Source organism: Bos indicus, chromosome X (assembly GCF_029378745.1).
Source record: "Bos indicus isolate NIAB-ARS_2022 breed Sahiwal x Tharparkar chromosome X, NIAB-ARS_B.indTharparkar_mat_pri_1.0, whole genome shotgun sequence".
In the NCBI taxonomy this organism is placed as follows: domain Eukaryota; kingdom Metazoa; phylum Chordata; class Mammalia; order Artiodactyla; family Bovidae; genus Bos; species Bos indicus.
In genome coordinates, this window is record NC_091789.1 from 67,447,244 (window position 1) to 67,475,178 (window position 27,935).

The following is a 27,935-nucleotide window of genomic DNA, read 5'->3' on the forward strand; positions in this document are numbered from 1 at the left end:
CAACAGTGTAAGAGGGTTCCCCTTTCTCTGCACCCTCTCCAGCCTTTATTGTTTGTAGACTTTTTGATAGCAGCCATTCTGACTGATGTGAGATGGTACCTCATAGTGGTTTTGATTTGCATTTCTCTGATAATGAGTGATGTTGAGCATCTTTTCATGTGTTTGTTAGCCATCTGTATGTCTTCTTGATATGTCTGTTTAGTTCTTTGGCCCATTTTTTGATTGGGTCATTTATTTTTCTGGACTTGAGCTGCAGGAGCTGCTTGTATAATTTTGAGATTTATTCTTTGTCAGCTGCTTCATTTGCTATTATTTTCTCCTTTTCTGAAGGCTGTCTTTTCACCTTGCTAACAGTTTCCTTCGTTGTGAAAAAGCTTTTAAGTTTAATTATGTCCCATTTCCTTATTTTTGCTTTTATTTACATTACTCTGGGAGGTGACTCATAGAGGATCCTGCTGTGATTTATGTCGGAGAGTATTTTGCTTATGTTTTCCTCTAGGATTTTTATAGTTTCTCGTCTTATATTTAGATCTTTAATCCATTTTGAGTTTATGTTTGTGTGTGGTGTTAGAAAGTGTTCTAGTTTAATTCTTTTGGAAGTAGTTGACCAGTTTTCCCAGCACCACTTGTTAAAGAGGTTGTCTTTTCTCCATTGTATATTCTTACCTCCTTCATCAAAGATAAGGTGTCCATAGGTGCATGGATTTATCTCTGGGTTTTCTATTTTGTTCCATTGATCTATATTTCTGTCTTTGTGTCAATACCATACTGTCTTGATGACTGTAGCTTTGTAGTAGAGCCTGAAGTCAGGTAGGCTGATTCCTCCAGGTCCATTCTTCTTTCTCAAGATGGCTTCGGCTATTCAAGGTTTTCTGTATTTCCATACAAATTGTGAAATTATTTGTTCTAGCTCTGAAAAATATCTGTGATATTTTTCTGATAGGGATTGCGTTGAATCTATAGATTGCTTTGGGTAGTATACTCATTTTCATTATGTTGATTCTTCCAATCCATGAACACGGTATATTTCTCCATCTATTAGTGCCTCTTTGATTTCTTTCACCAGTGTTTTATAGTTTTCTATATATAGGCCTTTAGTTTCTTTAGGTAGATATATTCCTAAGTATTTTATTCTTTTCATTGAAATGGTTTGGGATTGTTTCCTTAATTTCTGTTTCTATTTTCTCATTATCAGTGTATAGGAATGCAAGGGATTTTGGTGTGTTGATTTTATATCCTGCAGCTTTACTATATTCATTGATTAGTTCTAGTAATTTTCTGGTGGAGTCTTTAGGGTTTTCTATGTAGACAATCATGTCATCTGCAAACAGTGAGAGTTTTACTTCTTCTTTTCCAATTTGGGTTTTTTTTTTTATTTCTTTTTCTGCTCTGATTTGCTGTGACCAAAACTTCCAAAACCATGTTGAATAGTAGTGGTGAAAGTGGGCACCCTTGTCTTGTTCCTGACTTTAGGGGAAATGCTTTCAATTTTTCACCATTGAGGATAATGTTTGCTGAGGGTTTATCACATATAGCTTTTATTATGTTGGGGTATGTTCCTTCTATTTCTGCTTTCCGGAGAGTTTTTATCATAAATGGATGCTGAACTTTGTCAAAGGCTTTCTCTGAATCTATTGAGATAATCATATGGCTTTTATTTTTCAATTTGTTAATGTGGTGTATTACATCGATTGATTTGTGGATATTGAAGAATCTTTGAATCCATGGGATAAAGCCCACTTGGTCATGGTGTATGATCTTTTTAATGTGTTGTTGGATTCTGATTTCTAGAATTTTGTTAAGGATTTTTGCATCTATGTTCATCACTGATACTGGCCTGTAGTTTTCTTTTTTGGTGGCATTTTTTCAGGTTTTGGTATTAGGGTGATGGTGGCCTCATAGAATGAGTTTGGAAGTTTACCTTCCTCTGCAATTGTCTGGAAGAGTTTGAGTAGGATAGGTATTAGCTCTTCTCTAAAGTTTTGGTAGAATTCAGCTGTGAAGCCATCTGGACCTGGGCTTTTGTTTGTTGGAAGATTTCTGATTACAGTTTCAATTTCTGTGCTTGTGATGGGTCTGTTCAGATTTTCTATTTCTTCCTGGTTCAGTTTTGGAAAGTTATACTTTTCTAAGAATTTGTCCATTTCTTTGTATTTCTGTGTTGTCTGTTGTGATCTCTCCATTTTCATTTCTAATTTTATGAATCTGATTTTTCTCCCTTTGTTTCTTGATGAGTCTGGCTAATGGTTTGTCAATTTTATTTATCCTTTCAAAGAACCAGCTTTTGGCTTTGTTGATTTTTGCTATGGTCTCTTTGTTTCTTTTGCATTTATTTCTGCCCTAATTTTTAAGATTTCTTTCATTCTATTAACCCTGGGGTTCTTCATTTCTTCCTTTTCTAGTTGCTTTAGGTGTAGAGCAAGGTTATTTATTTTACTTTTTTCTAGTTTCTTGAGGTATGCCTGCATTGCTGCGAACCTTTCCCTTAGCACTGCTTTTACAGTGTCCCCCTGGTTTTGGGGGGTTGTGTTTTCATTTTCATTCATTTCTATGCATATTTTTATTTCTTTTTTGATTTTTTTCTGTGATTTATTGGTTATTCAGTAGCGTGTTATTCAGCCTCCATATGTTAGAATTTTTAATAGTTTTTCTCCTGTCATTGAGATCTAATCTTACTGCATTGTGGTCAGAAAAGATGCTTGGAATGATTTCAAGTTTTTTAAATTTACCACGTCAAATTTATGGCCCAGGATGTGATCTATCCTGGAGAAGTTTCCATGTGCGCTTGAGAGAAAGGTGAAATTCATTGTTTTGATGTGAAATGTCCTATAGATATCAATTAGGTCTAACTGGTCTATTGTATCATTTAGAGTTTGTGTTTCCTTGTTAATTTTCTGTTTAGTTGATCTATCTATAGGTGTGAGTAGGGTATTAAAGTCTCCCACTATTATTGTGTTATTGTTAATTTCCCCTTTCATACTTGTTAGCATTTGTCTTACATATTGTGGTGCTCTTATGTTGTGTGCATATATATTTATAATTGTTATATCTTCTTGGATTGATAGTTTGATCATTATGTAGTGTCTTTCTTTGTCTCTTTTCACAGCCTTTGTTTTAAAGTCTATTTTATCTGATATGACTATTGCTACTCTTGCTTTCTTTTGGTCTCTATTTGGGTGGAATATTTTTTTCCAGCCCTTCACTTTCAGTCTGTATGTGTCCTCTGTTTTGAGGTGTGTCTCTTGTAGACAACATATATAGGGGTCTTGTTTTGGTATCCATTCAGCCAGTCTTTGTCTTTTGGTTTGGGCATTCAACCCATTTACATTTAAGGTAATTATTGATAAGTATGATCCCGTTGCCATTTACTTTATTGTTTTGGGTTCGAGTTTATACACCCTTTTTGCGTTTCCTGTCTAGAGAAGATCCTTTAGCATTTGTTGGAGAGCTGGTTTGGTGGTGCTGAATTCTCTCAGCTTTTGCTTGTCTGTAAAGCTTTTGATTTCTCCTTCATATTTGAATGAGATCCCTGCTGGGTACAGTAATCTGGGCTGTAGGTTATTTTCTTTCATCACTTTAAGTATGTCCTGCCATTCCCTCCTGGCCTGAAGTGTTTCTATTGAAAGATCAGCTGTTATCCTTATGGGAATCCTCTCATGTGTTATTTGTTGTTTTTCCCTTGCTGCTTTTAATATTTGTTCTTTGTGTTTGATCTTTGTTAATTTTATTAATATGGATCTTGGGGTGTTTTGCCTTGGGTTTATCCTGTTTGGGTCTCTCTGGGTTTCGTGGACTTGGGTGATTATTTCCTTCCCCATTTTAGGGAAGTTTTCAACTATTATCTCCTCAAGTATTTTCTCATGGTCTTTCTTTTTGTCTTCTTATTCTGGGACTTCTGTGATTCAAATGGTGGGGCATATAACACTGTCCTGGAGGTCTCTGAGATTGTCCTCATTTCTTTTAATTCGTTTTTCCTTTTTCCTCTCTAATTCATTTATTTCTACTATTCTATCTTCTACTTCACTAATCCTATCTTCTGCCTCCGTTATTCTACTATTTGTTCCCTCCAGAGTGTTTTTTGTCTCATTTATTGCATTATTCATTATATACTGACTCTATTTTATTTCTTCTAGGTCCTTGTTAAACCTTTCTTGCATCTTCTCAATCTTTGTCTCCAGGCTATTTATCTGTGGTTGCATTTTGGTTTCAAGATTTTGGATCATTTTCACTATCATTATTTGGAATTCTTTATCAGGCAGATTCCCTATCTCTTCCTCTTTTGTTTGGTTTGGTGGGCATTTATCCTGTTCCTTTACCTACTGGGTATTCCTCTGTCTCTTCATCCTGTTTATATTGCTGTGTCTGGGGTGGCCTTTCTGTATTCTGGCAGTTTGTCGAGTTCTCTTTATTGTGAAGTTTCCTCATTGTGGGTGCAGTTGTACAGGTGGCTTGTCAAGGTTTCCTGGTTAGGGAAGCTTGTGTCGGTGTTCTGGTGGGTGGAGCTGGATTTCTTCTCTCTGGAATGCAATGAATGTCCAGTAATGAGTTATGAGATGTCAGTGGGTTTGGAGTGACTTTGGACAGCCTTTAAACTGAAGCTCAGGGCTGTGTTCCTGTGTTGCTGGAGAATTTGTGTGGTATGTCTTGCTCTGGAACTTGTTGGTCCTTGGGTGGTGCTTGGTTTCAGTGTAGGTATGGAGGCATTTGATGACCTTCTGTTGATTAATGTTCCCTGGAGTCAGGAGTTCTCTGGTGTTCTCAGGATTTGTACTTAAGCCTCCTGCTTCTGGTTTTCAGTCTTATTTTTACGGTAGTCTCAAGACTTCTCCATCCATACAGCACCATTGATAAAACATCTAGTTTAAAGATGAAAAGTTTCTCCACAGTGAGGGATACCCAGAGAGGTTCACAGAGTTACATGGAGAAGAGAAGAGGGAGGAGGGAGTTAGAGGTGACCTGAATGAGATGAGGTGGAATCAAAAGAGGAGAGAGCAGGCTAGCCAGTAATCACTTCCTTATGTATGCTCCACAGTCTGGACCACTCACAGATGTTCACGGAGTTATATGGAGAAGAGGGAGGAAGGAGACAGAGGTGGCCAGGAGGATAAAGGGGGGAATGAAAAGGAGAGAGATAGATCCAGCCAGTAATCAGTTCCCTAAGTGTTCTCCACCGTCTGGAACACACAAAGAGATTCACAGAGTTGGGTAAAGAAGAGAAGGGGGAGGGAGGAGATAGAGGTGCCCTGGTGGAGAAAAGGAGAGTCCAAAGGGGGAGAGAGCATTCAAACCAGTAATCTTGCTCCCAAATAAAAATGGGTACTGTAGATCAGGTTCTTAAAGGTACAAAATTGATAACAAATACCAAAAAGCAAAGATTAAAAATTTAGAGTAGAGGTTGGATTTTCAAAAATACAATATTAAAGAAAAGAAAAAAAGAAAAAACAAAGTCACAAAAATTATAAAAAATATATGTATATGACGTTTGCTTTAAAAAATAGGTCTCTTTTTTTTTTGTAAAGTAATAGTAGGTTATAAAAATGAAAACTAGAGGAGTAATAGAGGACTTAAATTTTAAAAAATAAAAAAAAATGATAGTAAAAAACATATCTAGGACTTTCTCTGGTGTTGTTGTGGGCAGTGTGGGGTCAGTTCATTTCAGATAGTTCCTTGGTCCAGCTTATATTTCTCAAGATCTATAGGCCCCTTCCTATGAAGTCGGTGCTAACTACAAGGTTTTAATCTATTGTACCTGTCACTTTCAAGGAGGTTCCCTCTGTTTTAGCTTCTTCTGTTTGCTAGTCTCTTCAGTGTCTGATTTCTGCCCTGACACAAGGGGGAGGTGGTGGACACTTTTTTATGCTCACTTGTTCAGTCACACTGTGGGGAGGAGGGATGCTGCAAACAAATAACACTGGCATGTGCTCGCAGTGTCTCAGCCACACTGGGCCTGGCCCTCCTCACTGCACATGTGCTGGCCCTACCCGCACTGCTCAGGCTCTAGGTTTTTCCACCAGGAACTGTCCGAGGCCAGCCCTGGGCTACATGCACCTCCTAGGTCTAAGCCACTCAGGTTCAGGCACTCAGGTAGTCCTCAGAGGCACAGACTCGGTTGGGCCTGCGTTTTGTGCCCTTCCCAGGTCTGAGAAGCTCAGGTGATGAGGTGTTTGGCAAGCATGGTCGCTGCAACTTATCCCCTTCCCCGTCCCTGCCACTTGGTTTTCTGGGTGTACAACTGGCATGCCTTCTCAGGCGGATGTTGACCGTCCAGAACCCCAAGAAGTCTTAGCCAAAAAGCCTGCTCACAGTTTGGAGATAATGCCTCTCTGGGGCTGCGATTGCCCCTTTCTGGCTCTGGCTGCCTGTCACAGGAGGGGGATGGTCTACAGCCGGCTATCTCTGTTCAGTCCTTTGTTCTGTGAGGGGGCCTGATGGTGTCTTAGGTTAGGGCTTTTCGTGTGGTAGCTATCCCACAGTCTGGTTTGCTAGCCCAAGTTAGTTCCCTCAGATTGCCCTTGGGGCATTCAGGCCCAGTCCTTACTCTAAGCAGTGCAGCCTGCGCCTCCCTGCCCAGCCCCCGCTCACTAGTGGCGGGTGCAGGCGTCTGCTCTGCTTCTCTGCTGGGGGAGTTACCGTTGGGCACATAATCTGCGGGCTTTAATTATTTATTTAATTTTCCTCGTGGTTATGTTGCCCTCTGTGGTTCCAAGGCTTGCTACAGACTCAGCAGTGAGAGTGTTTCCTGGTGTTTGGACACTTCTCTCTTTTTAAGACTACCTTCCCGGGACAGAGCTCCATCCCTACCTCTTTTGTCTCTCTTTTTGTCTTTTATATTTTTTCCTACCTCCTTTTGAAGACAATGGGCTACTTTTCTGGGTGCCTGATGTCCTCTGCCAGCCTTCAGAAGTTGTTTTGTGCAATGTACTCAGCGTTTAAATGTTTTTTTGATGAATTTGTTGGGGAGAAACTTGTCTCCCTGTCCTATTCCTCCACCATCTTAGGACTGCCTCCCAGTTGAGCTATTTCAAATCCTGAAAGATGATGCTGTTAAAGTGCAGCACTCAATATGACGGCAAATTTGGAAAACTCAGCAGTGGCCACAGGACTGGAAAAGGTCAGTTTTCATTCCAATCCCAAAGAAAGGCAAAGCCAAAGAATGTTCAAACTATTGCACAATTGCACTCATCTCACATGCTAGTAAAGTAATGCTTAAAATTCTCCAAGCTAGGCTTCAGCAATACATGAAGCATGAACTTCCAGTTGTTCAAGCTGGTTTTACAAAAGGCAGAGGAACCAGAGATCAAATTGCCAATATCAGCTGGATCATTGAAAAAGCAAGAGAGTTCCAGAAAAAACATCTATTTCTGCTTTATTGACTATGCCAATGCCTTTGACTGTGTGGATCACAATAAACTGTGGAAAATTCTGAAAGAGATGGGAACACCAGACCACCTGACCTGCCTCTTGAGAAACCTATATGCAGGTCAGGAAGCAACAGTTAGAACTGGACGTGGAACAGACTGGTTCCCAATAAGAAAAGGAACACAACAAGGCTGTATATTGTTACCCTGCTTATTTAACTTATATGCAGAGTACATCATGAGAAACGCTGGGCTGGAAGAAGCACAATCTGGGATCAAGATTGCCAGAAGAAATATCAATAACCTCAGATATGCAGATGACACCACCCTTAGGGCAGAAAGTGAAGAAGAACTGAAAAGCTTCTTGATGAAAGTGAAAGTGGAGAGTGAAAAAGTTGGCTTAAATCTCAACATTCAGAAAACGAAGATCATGGCATCTGGTCCCATCACTTCATGGAAAATATATGGGGAAACAGTGGAAACAGTGTCAGACTTTATTTTTGGGGGCTCCAAAATCACTGCAGATGGTGACTGCAGCCATGAAATTAAAAGACACTTACTCCTTGGAAGGAAAGTTGTGACCAACCTAGATAGCAAATTGAAAAACACAGACATTACTTTGCCAACAAAGGTCTATCTAGTCAAGGCTATTGTTTTTCCAGTAGTCATGTATGGATGTGAAAGTTGGACTGTGAAGAAAGCTGAGCGCTGAAGAATTGATGCTTTTGAACTGTGGTGTTGGAGAGGACTCTTGAGAGTCCCTTGGACTGCAAGGAGATCCAACTAGTCCATTCTGAAGGAGATCAGCCCTGGGTGTTCTTTGGAAGGACTGATGCTAAAGCTGAAACCCCAGTACTTTGGCTACCTCATGCGAAGAATTGACTCATTGGAAAGGATTCTGATGCTGGGAGGGATTAGGGGCAGGAAGAGAAAGGGACGACAGAGAATGAGATGGCAGGATGACATCACCGACCTGATGATGGACGTGAGTTTGAGTGAATTCCAGAATTGGTGACGGACAGGGAGGCCTGGCGTGCTGCAATTCATGGGGTCACAAAGAGTCAGACATGACTGAGCGACTGAACTGAACTGAACTGATGTAGAGGATCATGTCATCTGCAGTGAGAGTTATACGTCTTCTTTTCCAATCTTGATTCACTTTATTTCTTTGTCTTCTCTGATTGCTGTGGCTAAAACTTCCAAAACTGTGTTGAATAGTAGTGGTGAGAGTGGGCACCCTTGTCTTTTTCCTGACTTTAGGGGAAATGCTTTCAATTTTTCACCATTGAGGATAATGTTTACTGTGGTTTATCATATATGGCTTTTTATTATGTTGAGGTGCATTCCTTCTATTCCTGCTTTCTGGAGGGTTTTTATCATGAATTGATATTGAATTTTGTCAAAGGCTTTCTCTGCATCTATTGAGATAATCATATCATTTTTATCTTTCAAGTTTTTCATGTTGTATATCACATTGATTGATTTACAAATATTGAAGAATCATTGCACCCCTGGGATAAAGCCCACTTGGCCATGATGTATGATCTTTTTAATATGTTGTTGGATTCTGTTTGCTAAAATTTTGTTAAGGATTTTTGCATCTATATTCGTCAATGATATTGGCCTGTACTTTTTTTTTTTTTTTTTTTTTGCATCTTTGTCAGGCTTTGGTATTAGGGTGATGGTGGCCTCATAGAATGAGTTTGGAAGTTTACCTTCCTCTGCAATTGTCTGGAAGAGTTTGAGTAGGATAGGTGTTAGCTCTTCTCTAAATTTTTGGTAGAATCCACTGTAAAGTCATCTGGTTCTGGGCTTTTAATTGTTGGAAGGTTTCTGATTACAATTTTGATTTCTGTGCTTGTGATCGGTCTGTTCAGATTTTCTATTTCTTCCTGGTTCAGTTTTGGAAAGTTATACTTTTCTAAGAATTTGTCCATTTCTTCCAAGTTGTCCATTTTATTGGCATATAGTTGCTGATACTAGTCTCTTATGATCTTCTGTATTTATGTGTTGTCTGCTCTGATTTCTCTAATTCAATTTCTAATTTTGTTGATTTGGTTCTTCTCCCTTTTTTTCTTGATGAGTCTGGCTAGTGGTTTCTCTATTTTATTTATCTTCTTAAAGAACCATCTTTTAGCTTTGCTGATTTTGGCTATGGTCTTGCTTGTTTCTTTTGCATTTATTTCTGCCCTAATTTTTATGATTTCTTCCCCTCTACTCACCCTGGGGTGCTTCATATCTTCTTTTTCTAATTGCTTTAGTTGTAGAATTAGGTTATTTATTTGATTTTTCTCTTGTTTCTTAAGGTAAGCTTGTATTGCTATGAACCTTCCCCTTAGAACTGCTTTTACTGAATCCCATAGATTTTTGGGTTGTTGTGTTTTCATTTTCATTCATTTCTATGCATATTTTGATTTCTTTTTTGATTTATTCTGTGATTTATTGGTTATTCAGAAGTATGATGTTTAGCTTCCATGTGCTTGTATATTTAATGTTTTTTTCCCCCTGTAGTTGGTATCTAATCTTACCACATTGTGGTCAGAAAAGATGCTTGACATGATTTCATTTTTTTTTTTTTAATTTATCAAGGCTAGTTCTATGGCCCAGGATGTGATCAGTCCTGGAGAAGGTTCCATGTGCACTTGAGAGAAAGGTGAAATTCATTGTTTTGATGTGAAATGTCCTATAGATATCAATTAGGTCTAACTGGTCCATTGTAAAGTTTGTGTTTCCTTGCTAATTTCCTGTTTAGTTGATCTATCCATAGGTTTGAGTGGGGTATTAAACAGTAACACTATTATTGTGTTACTGTTAATTTCCCCTTTCATACTTGTTAGCATTTGCCTTACATATTGTGGTGCTCCTATATTGGGTGCATATATATTTATAATTGTTATATCTTCTTGGATTGATCCTTTGATCATTATGTGGTGTCCTTCTTTGTCTCTTTTCGTGGCCTTTATTTCAAAGTCTATTTTATCTGATATGAGTATTGCTACTCCTGCTTTATTTTGGTCTGCATTTGCATGAAATATCTTTTTTCAGCCCTTCACTTTCAGTCTGTATGTGTCCCTTGTTTTGAGGTGGGTCTCTTGTAGACAGTGTATATAAGGGTCTTGTTTTTGTATCCACTCAGCCAGTCTTTGTCTTTTGGTTTGGACATTCAACCCATGTACATTTAAGGTAATTATTGATAAGTATGATCCCATTGCCATTTACTTTGTTGTTTTGTGTTAGAGTTTATACACCTTTTCTGTGATTCCTATCTAGAGAAGATCCTTTAGCATTTGTTGAAGAGCTGGTTTGGTGGTGCTGAATTCTCTCAGCTTTTGCTTGTCTGTAAAGCTTTTGATTTCTCCTTCATATTTGAATGAGATCCCTGCTGGGTACAGTAATCTGGGCTGTAGGTTATTTTCTTTCATCACTTTAAGTATATCCTGCCATTCCCTCCTGGCCTGAAGAGTTTGTATTGAAAGATCAGCTGTTATCCTAATGTGAATCCCCTTGTGTGTTACTTGTTGTTTTTCCCTTGCTGCTTTTAATATTTGTTCTTTGTGTTTGATCTTCCTTAATTTGATTAATACGTGTCTTGGGTGTTTTGCCTTGAGTTTATCCTATTTGCGACTCTGGGTTTCTTGGACGTGAGTGCCTATATTCTTCCCCATTTTAGGGAAGTTTTCAACTATTATCTCCTCAAGTATTTTGTCACGGCCTTTCTTTTTGTCTTCTTTTTCTGGGACTCCTATGATTTGAATGTTTTGGTGTTTAACATTGTCCCAAAGGTCTCTGAGTTTGTCCTCATTTCTTTTAACTCTTTTTTCTTTTTTCTTCTCTGCTTCATTTATTTCCAACATTCTATCTCCCATCTCACTTATCCTATCTTCTGCCTCAGTTATTCTACTGTTGGTTCCCTCCAGAGTGCTTTTGATCTCAGTTATTGCATTGTTCATTATTGATTGACACTTTTTTTATTTCTTCTAGGTCATTGTTAAACATTTCTTGCATCTTCTCAATCCTTGTCTCCAGACTATCTATTTTTCCATTTTGTTTTCAAGATTTTGGATCATTTTTACTATCATTATTCTGAATTCTTTTTCAGGTAGACTCCCTATCTCCTCCTATTTGGTTTGGTTTGGTGGGCATTTATCATGTTTACTTACCTGCTGAATATTTCTCTGCCTTTTCATCTTGTTTAGATTGCTGTGTTTGGGTGTCCTTTCTGTATGCTGGAAATTTGTGGTTCCTCTTTATTGTGGAGGTTCCTCCCTATGGGTGGGCTGGACTAGTGGTTTCTCAAGGTTTCCTGGTTAGGGAAGCTTGCATTGGTGTTCTGGTGGGTGGAGCTGGATTTCTTCTCTCTGGAGTGCAATGAAGAGTCCAGTAGTGAGTTTTGAAGTGTCTATGGGTTTGGTGTGACTTTTGGCTGCCTGTATTTTAATGCTCAGGGCTATGCTGCTGCATTGTTGGAGATTTAGCTTGATATGTCTTACTTTGAAACTTGTTGGCTCTTGGGTAGAGCTTGGTTTCAGTGTAGATATGAAGGCTTCTGGGTGAGCTCTTGTCGATTAATGTTCCCTGGAGTCTGGAGTTTCCTGGTGTTCTCAAGTTTTGAACTTAAGCCTCTTGCCTCTGGCTTTCAGTCTTATTCTTACAGTAGCCTCAAGACTTCTCCATCTATAAAGCACCAATGATAAAACATATAGGTTAATGGTGAAAAGATTCTCCACAGTGAGGGATACCCAGAGAGGTTCACAGAGTTATATGGAGAAGAGAAGAGGGAGGAGGGAGATAGAGGTGACCAGGAAGAGAAGAGGGGAAATCAAAAGGGAGAGAACAATCTAGCAAGTAATCAGTTCCCTAAGTGTTCTCCACAGCCCAGAACACCCAAAGAGATTCACAGAGTTAGAGAAGAGAAGGGGGAGGGAGGAGATAGAGGTGACCTGGAAGAGAAAAAGGAGAGTCAAAAGGAAGAGAGAGCAATCAAGCTAGTAATCACACTCCTAGGTAAAAATGGGTACTGAAGACTAGATTCTTAATGGTACAAAATTGATCAGATCAGATCAGATCAGTCGCTCAGTCGTGTCCGACTCTTTGCGACCCCATGAATCACAGCACACCAGGCCTCCTTGTCTATCACCAACTCCCGTAGTTCACTCAGACTCATGTCCATTGAGTCAGTGATGCCATCCAGCCATCTCATCCTCTGTCGTCCCCTTCTCCTCTTGCCCCCAATCCTTCCCAGCATCAGAGTCTTTTCCAATGAGTCAACTCTTTGCATGAGATGGCCAAAGTACTGGAGTTTCAGCTTTGGCATCATTCCTTCAAGCAAAGGTTAAAAATCTAGTGTAGTTTTAGACTCTCAAAAATACAATATTAAAAAAACAAAACAAAATCACAAAAATTATAAAGTGTATATATGAAATTTGCTTTAAAAATAGGGTCTTTTTAAGGTAATAGTAGGTTATAAAAATTAAAATTAAAGGAGTAACAAAGAACTTAAAAATAAAAAAAATGTAAAATTTAAAAATGATAATAGCAAAATATATCTAGGAATTTCTCTGGAGCTGTTGAGGGCAGTGTGGGTTCAATTCCGTTTCAGATAGTTCCTTGTTCCAGTTTATACTTCTTCTCAAGGTCTATAGGCCCCTTCCAATGTAGTCAATGCTAACTATAGGGTTTTAATATGTTGCACCTGTCACTTCCAAATTGATTCCCTCTTCTTGTTTATTTTGACTTCCTCTGTTTGCAAGTCTCTTCAGTGTCTAACTTCCTGACACAAGGGGGTGAAGGTGTTCTCTTATTTAGGCTCACTTGTTCAGCTGTGCTATGGGGAGAGAGGTACACTGCAAACAAATATCACTGGCTAGCGTGGGGAGTGCTCACAGTGTTTTAGCCTCTCTGCCTCCAGCGGGGGATGGGCCAGTCCACAGCCAGCTAGCTCTCTTCTGATATTGGCTCAGTCCTTTGTTCTGTGAGGGGGCCTGGCAGTGCCTTAGGTTAGAGCTTTTCACAAGAAAGTTCTCTCTCTCTCTCTCTCTGTTCTCTCTCTCTCTCTCTCTCTCTCTCTGGCTATACCACAGTTTGGGTTGCTATCTCACGTTAGCTCCCTCAGATTGTCCTCAGGGCATTCAGGCCTGGTCCTTACCCTAAGCATGCAGCCCATGCCTCCCTGTTCAGCCCCCACCCACTGCTGGCGGATGCGAGTGTCTGGGCTATTTCTCCACTGGGAGTTGTGGTTAGGCACGTAATCTGTGTGTTTTTTTTTTCCTCCAGATTATGTTGCCCTCTGATTTCCAAAACTCCCCACAGACCCACCAGTGAGATGGTTTCCTGGTGTTTGGAAACTTCTCCTTCATGACTCCCTCCCCAGGGTGGGTCTCCATCCCTAACTCTTTTGTCTCTCTTTTTATCTTTTATATTTTGTCCTACCTCCTTTCAAAAAGAATGGGCTGCCTTTCTGGGTGCCTGGTGTCCTCCACTAGCGTTCAGAAATTGTTTTGTGTAATTTAATCAGCATTCAAATGGTCTTTTGATGAATTTGTGAAGGAGAAAGTGGTCTCCCCATCCTATTCCCCTGCCATCTTAGGACCGCCCCCATGGTACCACTTCTGATCATTTTCTGGGTGCCAAATTACAGGAAAGTTGAAGGACACACTAGTTGTCATTGCTGGAAAAGCAAATTCATTCCTTTCTAAGTGACTCACAGTGGCATTCCACTCAATATCAATTGAGCTCAAAGGGCACTCGTGAGTTTCTATTGAATAAAAAAACTTTGTATTTAGAGCTGGTTCTTAATGCCTTTATTTTAACCTGATCTGGCCTTATTTACTTGCTCTAGGCCCAGCTGACCTTGAAATGTGTTGTAGTGAGAAGAGCCTGAGCTCAGATCTCAGCTTTAAATTAATGGCAACTGTGTGACTTGGTATTTATCCTTTGTCTATTTCCTACTTTTCCCACCTATAAAATGGGAAAATCCTCATACTCATTTCACAGGATTATTATGAAGATTAAATAATATGTAATGTGTGAAACATATAGAGCTCAGTATCTATCTATATAGATAGATGGTGTATATACACATATACAGACTAAGGTTTGTCTTAATTCTTGCTTATCTTTGTAACCATGACAATAACTTTATCTACCATTTGCTATCTAAAGAGTGATACAGACATGTAAAAAAGGATCTGATTTTCCTGCTTCTTTACTGACTTAATGATTACCATGAATCTATAATATGTAAGCACAAGCACAAGATGAGGATACTCATAGATGTGCTCCACTTTGTTGTTGTTCAGTCGCTCAGTAGTGTCTGACTTTTTGCAACCTCATGGAATGCAGCACGCCAGGTTTCCCTGTCCTTCACCATCTCCCAGAGCTGGCTCCAACTCATGTCCATTGAGTCAGTGATACCATCCAATCATCTTGTCCTCTGTTGCCCCCTTCTCCTCCTGCCTTCAATCTTTCCCAGCATCAGGGTCATTTCCAATGAGTCAGTTCTTCGCATCAGGCTGCCAAAGTATTGGAGCTGCAGCTTCAGCATCAGTTCTTCTAATGACTATTCAGGATTGATTTCCTTTAGGATTGACTGATTTGATTTCCCTGCAGTCTAAGGTACTCTTGTCAAGAGTCTTCTCCAATGCCACAGCTCAAAAGCATCAATTCTTCAGCATTCCACTTAGTCAGCTTTTTATTGTGCTACTGCCATAGGTGACACTCCAGCCACAGCTGCTTTGGAGACATCTGTGACTGTCCCAAAGGGGGCTGAGCATGAGTGTACTGCTGGACCATCACAGAAAAACTGCAGAAAAGGCATTGCTGTTGTTGTTGCTAAGTCGCTTCAGTCGTGTCCAACTCTGTGCGACCCCATAGACAGCAGCCCACCAGGCTTCCCCATCCCTGGGATTCTCCAGGCAAGAACACTGGAGTGGGTTGCCATTTCCTCTCCAATGCATGAAAGTGGAAAGTGAAAAGTGAAAGTGACGTCGCTCAGTCATGTCCAACTCTTAGTGACCCCATGAACTGCAGCCTACCAGGCTCCTCCATCCATGGGATTTTCCAGGCAAGAGTACTGGAGTGGGGTGCCATTGCCTTCTCTGAGAAAAGGCATACACATGTTCAAAGTATTAATAAATGACCATCAGCAGGATTTGTTGACCATTTGAGTTCCTGTCAATTCTAAGAAATTCAGTCATGTTAAACACATTGGATAGATTTGCATTTAGCATTGCTCAATAACACTTCCTTCTTTTTTTTCCCCATAATTTGATAGTTCACCTTCCTGCTTAGGTAACAAGGTAATTTTCACAAATTATATTATAATTTCATACCGTTTGTACATGATTAGGATATGTTTGTTCATATGTCAGAATTTTATCATGGTTGAAGAAGTTTCATCAAGTAAAACTAGGCAAATCAGAGCTTTTAAAGGTTAGAAGCTACACAGTTAATTCAGGTCATCAAATCATGTACAAAAGTCATGGAAGTAATAAATTGCTATATTAAAATGTTCATTCACAATTTTTTTCTGATTCAAGTGGTTTGTATACCAATTTTTTCTTTTTCATCAACTTTAATGTATCTGTGTACAGTGGCAATATTACAGCTCATGAAGTTTATCTGAGGCACAATTACTGTTGATTGAAATTTTTAGAACAATGATTTTTCCCATAAAATGTTAATTATTTCTATTATATAATTATACCTTTTTATTTCAGAATTTTAATGAATATTTGAAGGAGAGATGTGACTAGGAAGTTCATTAGCTATGTGATTTTCAAGGCCTGTTCTGAGGAGGCAGAGATTGGCTATACATTTTAAAGAACACTAGTCTTAGAGAAAGGGCATGTGGGTTTTATCACCTGGAGTCTATTTTTTCCTAGGCTCCCTCCACTAAATCTTTCTAGGCTTCCATTTTCTCATCTGACAAATGGAGAAAATAATGCCTCTCTTATATTTCTCATGGACTTGGGTTTTCAAAGACAGTTACAATTTCAAATATTCTAACACTTTGACAGGACATTTGTCTTAATTTCTGGCTCACAAAGCCCAGTTACATCAAGTATTGTTGCATAACTAAGGTTGTAGAGAACTAGAAGCTACAATTCAACCTGACTTTTATATCCCTCATTTTATGTGCAATTATTGTACTCTTTGCCTTTATGGCTTTTAGTCTCAAGATAAAAGCTCCCAAAGCATGAGAGTTAAAAAAAAGCAGTCATTCATATCTCCTAGTAACCTTCATTTTGTCATTCCTTTTGAAGTTTTCCTGAGAAATATGACAGTTTTCAACTCTCACAGAGACTGAAAGGATGGTTGAGGGAATCAGAGTCTTATAGATAGATTTTTGAGTTGGAAAGATCAATTCCTTGCTTTCAGGTGAGAGAAAAGAAGTCCTGACAGAGTTAATTTATAACTCTCCATCCTGTGTCCTTTGTGGAGGAAGAAGAACAAGTAGAAGAAAATTATTAGAGAATTATTGAGAAAATAATTATTAGAAAAAATTGAGAAACATTAGAATAATTATTATAGATTTATAATATTAGAGAACTAGAAAGATTATCAGAAAAAAATTTGAGAAAAGTTATTGAGAAAAAAAATAGAAAATTATTGACAGAAATTGCCAAGAGATAGAAAAAGTAGCCAGCTGGTAAGTGTTAGGGTTTGCGCCAGTACAAGAGAAAAGCAAAAGTCATATCTCCTATGGATGTACAAAATCTGGAAGCAGGGAACAAACAATGAAACTGGAGATTACACAACATATTAAGGGGAACAAGGTAAAGCCCTGTTTGGAGAGGTAATTATGCAACTACAACCTACTAATTTAAGAAAGAAAAATCCCACTGAAATATATAATGCATCAGACTTTGGGACTTCCGTGGTGGTCCATTGGTTAAGACTTCATCTTCCAATGCAGGGGATGCGGGTTTGATTCCTGGTTGTGGAGCTAAGATCCCACATGCCTTGAAACCAAAACCAAAACCAAAACCAAAACCAAAAGCACGAAACAGAAACAATATGGTAACAAATTCAATAAAAACTTTAAAAAATGATCCACATCAAAAAAATCTTAAAAGAAAATATAATTCAACAGGCTTTAATCCATAGGAATGCATTTCTGAAACAACCTGATATCAAGACAATGCTTATCCCAACAATACTTCCAAAGTTTCAATGGCTGCAAAACTTTGTAGGTTTCTATAGTTGCAGTATAACAATGGCTGTGTTAGAATGAGGTGATGCAGGATAATTAAAAGTAGGAGATGAGTACCATCAAGTTGGGGTTGAAAGAAATATATTGAGTCATGAGGACTACTCTTAAAACATTAAGACTAACTATAAACACAAGGAAACTACACTGGTGATGTACAGAGGTAAATAGAAGTTTCTCACCTGCACAAATGTATCCTTCTGACTAGGAAAAGTTCTTTGTGGTGATAACATTACCAAATGGTATTTTTATAAACCCCAGGATATCTAGGGCAATGAGGATGTGATAGTTTACCCATGACTTGACTATGGTTTTCTTTCATTTCTTATCAGCTGGATGATCATTTATTTATTCAGTATGCATATTTCATTTATTGAATCATATATTTTATATATTATAAAAATAGAGATTAATATGACACAGCCACTTGCCATTGAACTTCTCAGCCATATACACGTATAAAGTCACAATTCACTTATAAGGCATTTTAATCTTTGAAAACAAAGAAGAAACCAATATGACTAAGTTAAAAATAATCAGAAAGTTGTCTTTGACACTTTTATCAAATAGTTATTTGAAATAGTTTTATCAAATAGTTATTATGAAAACCCTGTATTTCAAAAAGTCATATTACTTTCCCTATTTCTATGGAAGATAGAGTGTTTTAATATGATTTTCATAAAAATCCAAAGTTTATTCTGGCTATGTTTTGTTGCATGAATCTCTTGGATACAAATACTTTGCTCTTGTGATAATGATTGTTTACCTTGCTGTAAGCAAAAAGATCTGCTTGAATATTTTTTCATTAATTTTGTTTTTCTACACACCTTCAATTTGTAATGAGAAATGAATCATAATGCTTATGTTGTACCAAAATGGACAACATTGGCAACCTGATTTATATACCCTAGACTATTCCTACTGACAAAGCAAATAGAATGGTAGAACCAAAATGCTAGTTCATACCTATTCCAAAAATGGATGAATCTCTAACCATTTTAAGATGATTCAATGAAAATTTCCTGAAATTCCCTTTTGTTACATCATCAGTTATATAAAGTAAAACATGCAAAGTCTATTTTTTTTCATATTGCAACAGTATGTGTTTAAGTAAATGGGATAAAGGAGAGTGCTAACAGGCAGCATTTCACTGTTTGTTGAAGATGATTGTGGACTTTCCAGCAGTAAAGAGATTCAACAATCCCCCTGAACAAACTGGCATGAATTTACTTTTTGCGTAATAATAATCAGTTAGTTTCAAAAGATCATGCTAAAACAACAGCAGCTCAATAAGATTCTTCTGCTAAACCACTATGGCAGAGTCATCATAATAGTATTTATCTACTGTAAAATAAAGAACACCAACATCAAACCACAAAGCAAAAGGCACAATCAGGAGTTGGACCAAAGAACCATGTTACTGAAAAGAGAAGCTAGAAATTAAGGTATAGTAACCAGGAAGTAAGGATATTAGATACACATTCCCAAACTGAAGTTAAGACAGGTAAGAATCCTAAGCCAGAAGGAAAAATGAATTAGAGAAACAGATTGTCAGCATAGAAAATGGGGTCTGTAAAAGTGCCAGTAATGGTGGTTTTCATAGAGGCAGCATTATTTCCTCTTTTAAAAAAAGTATTTAATTTTAATTGAAGGATAATTGCTTTACAACATTGTGTTGGTTTCTGCCATACATCAACATGAAACAGCCATAGGCATACATATATCCCCTCCCTCTCAAACCTCCCTCCCGCCTCCCACCCCATTCTATCCTAAAGAGAGTAGCATTGGAACATATACATTACCATATGTAAAACAGATAGCCAGTGGGAATTTTCTGTATGACGCAGGAAACTCAAACCTGGTGCTCTATGACTATTTCCTCTATCTTGACCTTGCATTTCAGGTAAAGCTCAGCATACTCTTGCATACTTAACTAGCCATCTCCCCTGCAGAATTCAGGCAGAGGCCAAAGTGGCAAAACCTCCACTATTTCCTTGATTACAGAAACCTCCTATTTCCTTGATTCCTTACTCATGTGACACATACACATTTGCTATCACCTAATTTGGTGAAATATGAAGTTTAGTATGATTTGGCACTGGTGTCTAGGCATAACATAACCGAGGTTATTTCTATGGTATGTCAAACAAAAGGAGAATAATTAAGTGAATTAATTTCTGGGAGTCTTTTTAAAATTCAATTTAATTTTTTATTTATTTATTTTTTGGCTGTGCTGGGTCTTTGCTGTGCGGTCTTTTCTCAGTGTGGGCTTCACAGCGAGCGGGGGCTACTTTTTAGTTGTGGTGCATGGGCTTCTCATTGCGGTGGCTTCTCTCTTTGCTGAGCCATCTAGGGTGCACTGGTTTCATTAGTTGTAGCACATGGGATCAGTAGTTGTGGCTGGTGAGCTCTAGAGCACAGCCTCAGTATTTGTGGTGCAGGGGTTTAGTTGCCCTGTGGCATGTGGAATCTTCCCAGACCAGGGGTGGAACCTGTGTCCGATGTATTGACAGGAAGATACTTAACCACTAGGGAAGTCCTCTGGGAGTCCTTCTAACTATCCATATTTTTGGTATTATATAATCTAGGTACCGGAATTGTATCCTGAGGCCTATAGTCTGGTAAACCAAATAGAATTTACCATATAAAAGTACTGAGAATTGAAAATGTTTCTATCAGCAATCAGAAAGGTGATATTTAGACCCTCTCTAAGTTGATACCAGAAATGTTAAAAGGGAAAATTCAGTCAATTAGTGTATTAAAGATTCACACCCAAAGGAAACATGCTGACACTTGAACCCTAAAGATACATAATCTTTGTATTAAATATTGACTTTTGTCTTCAAAATGGAATTTTAGAAAATTAACTTCTAAAGCAAGATTCAGATATTCAGGGACCTAGTATTGCTAAAGTTTTTAAATAAATATGTTTTCCTTTGTATCACAAGAATGCCAGTGTATACAGAAATAACTGATGATATGTTTTCCTTCTATTGAGGATTAAAACAACATTTTATTAAAATAATTTTTGAGGTTAATGGATACATAAGGAGTCTTGTCTGGTAAAAGCTGTGAAAAAGGTAGATGAGTTTTGAATAGCTTAATGTTACCTTAATCTGTCATTTTTAGACTCTTAATCCTCTTATTTATTCATCTGAAATTTTTTTCTCTGATGAGCAGTTAAGTATACTATAAAAATAAAACTAACCCAGATGGTCTGTGTTCTGTTTTTAGGTTCCCTCATCTATTAGCATTGTGACTCTGCATAAATCAACTAACTGTTCAGAGCTTCAGTTTAGTCATTTATTAAATGTGAATAATAATTAGAAGTGTCAATTTGTGTGTCAAATAGAGATGATAGTAATAATAATGGAAAGGTGTTTTTTGTTTTTGTTTTTGTTTTTTTTCAAATAATAAGTGGTAGTATTGTTGCTATTTTATTCTTAGGAGTTTTAAAGTGAAGATTTTCCTTATTTTACTAGTATGTTGGTAATATGGCAAATATTGATTGAAAGAGAGAAATTAATTATTAGAGACTAGTATCATGTCAGTTTCTACACAATACACATAATTCCATAGACACATAAGTAAATGTAATATTGCGAAGTATTTGCTGGACAACCTGAATACAAGATGAAAATACAACTTAAGCGGGTCTATAACTGGTCCCATCACTTCACTGGAAATAGATGGAGAAACAGTGGAAACAGTGTCAGACTTTATTTTTGGGGGCTCCAAAATCACTGCAGATGGTGACTGCACCCATGAAGTTAAAAGATGCTTACTCCTTGGAAGGAAAGTTATGACCAACCTAGATAGCATATTCAAAAGCAGAGACATTACTTTGCCAACAAAGGTCTGTCTAGTCAAGGCTATGGTTTTTCCAGTGGTCATGTATGGATGTGAAAGTTGGACTGTGAAGAAAGCTGAGCACTGAAGAATTGATGCCTTTGAACTGTGGTGTTGGAGAAGACTCTTGAGAGTCCCTTGGACTGCAAGGAGATCCAACCAGTCCTTTCTAAAGGAGATCAGTCCTGGGTGTTCTTTGGAAGGACTGATGCTAAAGCTGAAACTCCAATACTTTGGCCACCTCATGCGAAGAGTTGACTCATTGGAAAAGACTCTGATGCTGGGAGGGATTGGGGACAGGAGGAGAAAGGGACGACAGAGGATGACATGGCGGGATGGCATCACCAACTCAATGCACATGATTTTGGGTGAACTCTGGGAGTTGGTGATGGACAGGGAGGCCTGGTGTGCTGCAGTTCATGGGGTCGCAAAGAGTCGGACACGACTGAGCAACTGAACAGAACTGAACTGATAACTGGTTGAGTGCTAAATCTAAAGAAAGCAAATTAAAGAATTGGTACTATTAACTTACAGGGACTTTTTCATTTATTTTTTAAACGTTTTATTTTATATAGAAGTATTATAGCCAATTCACAATGTTGTGATAATTTCAGGTGAACAGCAAAGTGATTCAGCCATACATATACACATATCTATTCTTCCCCAAACTCCTCTCCTATACAGGCTGCCACATAACACTGAGCAAAGTTCTATGTGCTATACAGTAGGTCCTTGTTGGTTATCCATTTTAAATATAGCAGTGTGTACATGTTCATTCCAGACTCCCTAGCTATCCCTTCCCCCCACCCTACCCCCAAGAGGTTTCTTTTAAGATGACTCTATAATTGGTTCTGTCCATGCAGTTTCTATCAGTGACTTGCAGGGGGATATTAATGACATGATAATAAAATACGTGGAGGTATAATTCAGATACAGAGTCTCAAGAGGTCATAAGAGTTTGGAATGATTGGCTGAAACTATAAAAATGAAATTTGGAAAAGATCTTCAATTTGTTTCTCAGTCATAAGTGTTCAACTATAGGATAAATATGACATAGCTAAAGATTAGCAGGCATGAAAAGTTCTGGGTGTTTGAACTGACTATCATGAAATTGAAAGTCACTCAGTTGTATCCGAATCTTTGTGACAGTCCATGAATTCTCCAGGCCAGAATACTGGAGTGGGTACTCTTTCCCTTCTCCAGGAGATCATCCCAACCCAGGGGATCAAACCCAGGTCTCCCACATTGCAGGTGGATCCTTTAGCAGCTGCACCACAAGGGAAGCCCAAGAATACTGGAGTGGGTAGCCTATCCCTTCTCCAAGGGATCTTCCCAATCCAGGAATCAAACCGGGGTCTCCTGCCTTGCAGGCAAATTCTTTAGCAACTGAGTTATCAGGGAAGCCCTGAACTGATTATAGATACTGAGTACTGAGGCAGGTTAGGAAAGCTAATATGAAGAACCAAAGAACATTAGAGTTGCTTGAAGCTCAGGAATACTCAGGGGAATGGTATATATAGTAGGATTTCCTTTCCACTACATAATATTACAAATGGATGAAGACTAACTCTGCTTCTTTCTGCTGTCTCTTCTCTCTCCCTGTATTTCCACAAGGGGAATGATGGAGAAACTAGCATAAGAGTCAGGAGAAGTTTGAGGGAATCACACCCAAGCTTAATAAAAATCAGAAAATGTGGTCATTTTTATTATGTGAGCAGTATGTAACATGTTAATAAAGTTTGTGTTCTTTGCTTTGAACATTAAATCTCTTATGTTATTTTATTATGTAAGCAATTGATGTCTGCTAAAAAAAAAAAGAAAGAAAGTATTAGGTTTATGCAATTATGGGGGAAAAGATTCTATTGCATTCTCCTCATCCTAAAACAGTCATTCGTTATTGTTGATTTTACCTTGTCTTCTGTATTAGTTAGGGTTCTCCAGAGAAAACAGAGCAATAAAACAAGGTTTATTTTAAATAATTGGCCTGTGCAGTTGTAGAAGTACTAATTCAATATCTGCAGGGGAGGTTGGAAGGCTGGAGACTCTGGGAAAAGTTGTAATCTGAATCCAAAAACAGTCTGCAGGCAGAATTCCTTCTTGAGATGAATTACAATTAAGATGAATGCTAAGAACTATACAGTGCTTTGGAATCATGTGACACAAACACACTTAGAATGCTTCAAAAATAACATTTGAACTATGATGGATGATTACAAGTTAACGAGGTAAAAGGAGAACAAACATGTGTTACCACCTGTATTGGGAGAGAGTGTGGGGAATATGAAAGTCTGAGGTCAATGCAGTTAAGAAAGAGAGAATAATGAAGAACACGATTCAGATAAGAATGCAGATTAGGGATGAGTCATGGGATATCTTGATAAGTACTTTAAAGAATTATGCCTTTATGCTAAGTGTTAAAGGAAAACATTAAAAGCTTTTAAGTAAGGGAAATACATCATTAGATTTTCTTTCAAATACTCCATTCTGAGTATGTAGAATAGGCTAGAAGGAGAACAGAATAGAGGAGGATTAAACCAGTTAATATATTATTGCTTTTTCAGGGAAGAGATAGAACTAAGGTGATGTATTGTAGAGATATTTAAATGAATTCAGTGATGGAGTAGATACATGGGGTGAAGGAGAGAGTGTTAGACTGAATGAGTAGTGATATCATTTGGGGGTATAAGGGCCATGTGTATAACAGTAGTTTGGGGAGGCAAAAAGGGAGTATATTGATAATTTGTTTTTATTTTTGAGGTGCCATTGAGACAACTAAAAAGACTTACATTAGAGCACAGAGAAAAGATTTGTTCTAGAGACAAAGTTTTGAATACTAGTAATTTTTCCATCAGTTCAGTTCAGTTCAGTTCAGTTGAGTCGCTCAGTTGTGTCCGACTCTTTGCGACCCCATGAATTGCAGCACGCCAGGCCTCCATGTCCATCACCAACTCCCAGAGTTCACTCAAACCCATAACCACTGTGTCAGCGATGCCATCCAACCATCTCATCCTCTGTCATACCCTTCTCCTCCTGCCCTCAATCTTTCCCAACATCAGGGTCTTTTCAAATGAGTCAGCTCTCTGCATCAGGTGACCAAAGTACTGGAGTTTCAGCTTCAACATCAGTCACTCCAAAGAACACCCAGGACTGATCTGCTTTAAGATGGACTGGTAGGATCTCCTTGCAGTCCAGGGGAGTCTCAAGAGTCTTCTCCAACACCACAGTTCAAAAGCATCAATTCTTCGGCGCTCAGCTTTCTTCACAGTCCAACTTTCACATTCATACATGACTACTGGAAAAACCATCACCTTGACTAGATGGACCTTTGTTGGCAAAGTAATGTCTCTGCTTTTGAATATGCTATCTGGATTGGTCATAACTTTCCTTCCAAGGCGTAAGTGTCTTTTAATTTCATGGCTGCAATCACCATCCATAGTGATTTTGGTGCCCAAGAAAATAAAGTCAGCCCCTGTTTCCCCATTTATTTGCCATGAAGTGATGGGACCAGATGCTATGATCTTCGTTTTGTGAATGTTGAGCTTTAAGCCAATTTTTTCACTCTCTTCTTTCATTTTCATCAAGAGGCTCTTTAGTTCCTCTTCACTTTCTGCCATAAGGGTGGTGTCATCTGCATATCTGAGCTTATTAATATTTCTCCCCGCAATCTTGATTCCAGCTTATGCTTCCTCCAGCCCAGCATTTCTCATGATGTACTCTGCATATAAGTTAAATAAGCAGGGTGACAATATACAGCCTTGATGTACTCCTTTTCCTATTTGGATCCAGTCTGTTGTTCCATGTTCAGTTCTAACTGTTGCTTTCTGACCTGCATACAGGTTTCTCAAGAGGCAGGTCAGGTGGTCTGGTATTCCCATCTCTTTCAGAATTTTCCACAGTTTATTGTGATCCACACAATCAAAGGCTTTGGCATAGTCAATAAAGCTGAAATAGATGTTTTTCTGGAACTCTCTTGCTTTTTCCATGATCCAGCGGATGTTGGCAATTTGATCTCTGGCTCCTCTGCCTTTTCTAAAACCAGCTTGAACATCTGGAAGTTCACGGTTCATGAATTGCTGAAGCCTGGCTTGGAGAATTTTGAGCATTACTTTACTAGCGTGTGAGATGAGTGCAATTGTGTGGTAGTTTGAGCATTCTTTGGCATTGCCTTTCTTTGGGATTGGAATGAAAACTGACCTTTTCCAGTCCTGTGGCCACTGCTGAGTTTTCCAAATTTGCTGGCATATTGAGTGCAGCACTTTCACAGCATCATCTTTTAGAATTTGAAATAGCTCAACTAGAATTCCATCGCCTCCACTAGCTTTGTTCGTAGTGATGCTTCCTAGGCCCACCTGACTTCACATTCCAGGATGTCCGGCTCTAGGTGAGTGGGAATGATCATACCTTTGTGATTATCTTGGTCGTGAAGATCTTTCTTGTACAGTTCTTCTGTGTATTCTTGCCACCTCTTCTTAATATCTTCTGCTTCTGTTAGGTCCATACCATTTCTGTCCTTTATTGAGCCCCTCTTTGCATGAAATGTTCCCTTGGTATCTCTAATTTTCTTGAATAGATCTCTAGTCTTTCCCATTCTATTGTTTTCCTCTATTTATTTGCATGGATAGAAAATATTTTAACAGTTTTGCTCTCTTAGTTTTTTTGTTTTATTTTTATTATTTTTATTTTTACTCCCAGTGAGGTTGCATTTGAATGAGTAGACAGCCAGACCATAAATTGGTTTATTCTATAATATCAGAGAGTGATAGTGCAGTAAGAATAAAATCAGTATATATATATTTTTAAACTTAAAGCTCAACATTCAGAAAACTATGATCATGACATCTGGTCCCATCACTTCATGGCAAATAAATGGGGAAACAGTGGAAACAGTGGCTGACTTTATTTTTTTGGGCTCCAAAATCACTGCAGATGGTGACTGCAGCCATGAAATTAAAAGACACTTACTCCTTGGAAGGAAAGTTGTGACCAACCTAGAGAGCATATTAAAAAGCAGAGACATTACTTTGTCAACAAAGTCCATCTAGTCAAGGCTATGGTTTTTCCAGTCATCATATGTAGATGTGAGAGTTGGACTATAAAGAAAGCTGAGCGCTGAAGAATTGATCCTTTTGAACTGTGGTGTTGGAGAAGACTCTTGAGAGTCCCTTGGACTGCAAGGAGATCCAACCATTCTATCCTAAAGGAGATCAGTCCTGGGTGTTCACTGGAAGGACTGATGTTGAAGCTGAAACTCCAATACTTTGGCCACCTCATGTGAAGAGCTGACTCATTTGAAAAGACCCTGATGCTGGAAAAGATTGAATGCAGGCAGAGAAGGGGATGACAGAGGATGATATGCCTGGATGGCATCACCGACTCAATGGACATGAGTTTGAATATACTCCAGCAGTTGGTGATGGACAGGGAGGCCTGGCGTGCTGCAGTTCATGGGGTCACAAAGAGTCAAACATGGCTGAGTGACTGAACTGAAATGAACTGAAATAGTTATTTATTTTTAATCAAAGAATAATTGCTTTACAGTATTGTGTTGGTTTCTGTCATACATCAATATGGTGTACATCAGCCATAGGTTTACATATATCCTCTCCCTCTTGAACCTCCCTCCTCATCTCCTTCCCCACCCCATGCCTATAGATTGTTACAGAGCCCTGATTTGGGTTTCCTGAGCGATACAGCAAATTCACATTGGCTATCTATTTCACTTATGGTAATGTATGTTTCCATGTTACTCTCTCTATGCATCCCCCCTTTCCTTCTTCCCACCATCTGTGTCCATAGGTCTGTTCTCTATGTTTGTTTCTCCCTTGCTGCCTTGCAAATAATTTCATCAGTACCATCTTTCTAGATTCCATATATATGTAATTGTGTACAATATTTGTTTTTCTCTTTGTGACTTACTTCACTCTGTATAATAGGTTCTAGGTTCATCCACCTATTAGAATTGACTCAAATATGTTCCTTTTTATGGCTAAGTAATATTCCATTGTATATATGTACCACAGCTTTATCCATTCATCTGTCAATGGACATCTAGGTTGCTTCCATATTCTAGCTATTGTAAATACTGCTGCAAATGAATATTGGGATACATGTGTCTTTTTAAATTTTGGTTTCTTCAGGGTATATGCCGAGTAGTGGGATTGCTGGGTCATATGGTTGTTTTATTCCTAGTTTTTAAAGGAATCTCCATACTCTCTTCCATAGCAGTTGAATCAATTTACATACCCACCAACAGTGCAAGAAGGTTGCCTTTTCTCCACACCCTCTGTGACATTTATTGTTTGTAGACTTTTTGATGTTGTCCATTCTGACCAGTGTAAGATGATATCTCATTGTGGTTTTGATTTGCTTTTCTCTAATAATGAGCTATGTTGAGCATCTTTTCATATGTTTATTAGCCATCTGTATGTCTTCTTTGGATAAATCTCTGTTTAGGTCTTTTTTCCCATTTTTTTGATTGGGTATTTTGTTTTTCTGTTATTGAGTTGTATGACCTGTTT

The 27,935-nt window shown here is 38.4% G+C and overlaps 1 pseudogene; it reads left to right on the forward strand.

The window, feature by feature from the left end:
* Window positions 1-15,937: 15,937 nt before the first annotated feature.
* On the forward strand, window positions 15,938-16,061 carry LOC139181836 (U4 spliceosomal RNA; annotated as a pseudogene).
* The last annotated feature ends 11,874 nt before the right edge of the window (window positions 16,062-27,935 follow it).